This window comes from Bison bison, unplaced genomic scaffold (assembly GCF_000754665.1).
Source record: "Bison bison bison isolate TAMUID 2011002044 unplaced genomic scaffold, Bison_UMD1.0 scf7180017864535, whole genome shotgun sequence".
NCBI classification, from domain to species: Eukaryota; Metazoa; Chordata; class Mammalia; order Artiodactyla; family Bovidae; genus Bison; species Bison bison.
The window spans coordinates 13,340,400-13,342,254 of NW_011495084.1; the positions used below are offsets into that span (position 1 = coordinate 13,340,400).

Sequence of the window (1,855 nt, forward strand, 5' to 3'; positions counted from 1 at the left end):
GAGATCTTTCTGTCCTGACTTGACTCTACCCACCATCTTTCTCAGTGAACACTAATTGGAAATAGCTCTCCCCATCACCTGGATTTACATGTAAGATACCCAAGAAGTTGGGAAGCTTCAAAGCTCTAATGTCTAAGAGGCTTGTCTACTTCAGCAGCAGTTTGTTTAGGAAAATGTTCTTTCTGTATCCACAGGTACAGCTCAAAGAAGCCATCAAAGCTCTTCCTAGTGAAATGAATACCGAATTAGCAGAATCAGGATTGAACTTGAGTGTTGGACAGAGACAACTAGTGTGCCTTGCCAGGGCTATTCTCAGGAAAAATCAGATATTGATTCTGGACAAAGCCACATCCAGTGTGGATCCAAGATATGGCGGTCCATGAAACCTGGAATCCAAATTGTAAATGTGGTAAATGGAAAACATTTAGTGATGCTGAGAAATGTTCCTATGCTCTCTTTGCCCCATAGATATCTCTTAATAATATTAATCACAGAAAACAAAGGAAGAAACCAAGACATGTTATATGCTGTTAATGTTGTCATGAGGCATCCTAGGAGAGTTGGATTCCTAAATCCAGCTCCTGATAGTTTCAAGTAATTTCAAGGGAAGACTATTTTCCATCATTTAATGACAAATAGTAAATTTCCAAATAGACTTTTTATACTTAGATTTTTAGGGGCAAGATTATGTGTTAAAGTACTGATTTTTAATTTTTAACTCTTTAGTCTGCTTTTCCTGTCTTCACTGAAGTATATCAATTTCTCTGATTCCAGAACTGAGGAGTTAATACAAAAAAAAAAAAAAAATCCGTGAGAAATTTGCCCAGTGCACTGTGCTAACCATCACACACAGGTTGAGCACCGTTATTGACTGTGAATGGATATTGGTAAGACCCTCACCATTTCAGTTGTTTCCATTTATATTCAATTTTTCAACTGATCCTTCCTTGTAAAACTTGATAGAAACCTCCAGGAATTTAATTTTCTCTTCTCATTCCTGAAAATAACTCAGGTATTTAACTTGACTTTCAAAATGTGCTATTAAATAATATATCCAATAATCTTATATTTTCATAAAATATTCTTATATTTGAATTGTTATTTTTTAAGATGTCCATCCATGAAAAGATTCCAAACCCAAGTTACAGCTTCATATTTCAAGAGGCTAGAACACAGTCATTTTTGCTGCGTCACAGTTGTTTCAGCATATTTTGAGTTCCTTAATCAAAAAATTAACCTCTTATATAGATTGCCAGGAGGTTGTTGGCTAAGGTTGCAGAGTTTTTCAGCTCTTGCTGTCAGAAGGGAGTCCATAAGAAGAAAGGGCCTCGTGAGAAAAACAGTATTTCCGCTGAAAGGATTTAATATAGGAAATTTGCTACGTAAGAATTGGAGGCTAGAAAAATGAAAGGAAACACTGGGCTAATGATTTTAGGAAGCAGCTATCATGTCCTAAGATGGATCTCCAAACCTAAGAACTCAGAAAAGAGGCCCTACAGTTGGTGCTGAAACCTCCAAGGAGAGATCACTGCCCAGTTGCTAGTCATGTGCTGAGAAATCAGGATGGGGCTATTTCTCCATGTGCTAATGGAAGCTGGGAGCTGGAGGCAGGTCTCACTGCTGAGGTGACGCTGCAGGAACAGCCAAATCAGATCGAACATTAGCTCTGTCCCACTTTCAGTCTCCCTCTAGTGCCTGCTTACTGGCAGAATCTAAAAAAGGCCAGCTTGCCAAAGAGCCTCTAAAATGTGACTTGCAGAGACCCAACCTGTGCATCACAGGTGAGAGTTTAAAAAGAACGGCAAATCAAGGCTGAAAGACTGTAGATAAACAATGAACAAGTCTCTTACACAGT

The 1,855-nt window shown here is 38.4% G+C and overlaps 1 protein-coding gene across 1 annotated transcript in view; it reads left to right on the forward strand.

The window, feature by feature from the left end:
• LOC104982647 (multidrug resistance-associated protein 4-like) overlaps positions 1–1,855 on the forward strand; it is a 41,770-nt gene that overhangs the window by 8,799 nt on the left and 31,116 nt on the right. The window lies entirely within an intron of this gene.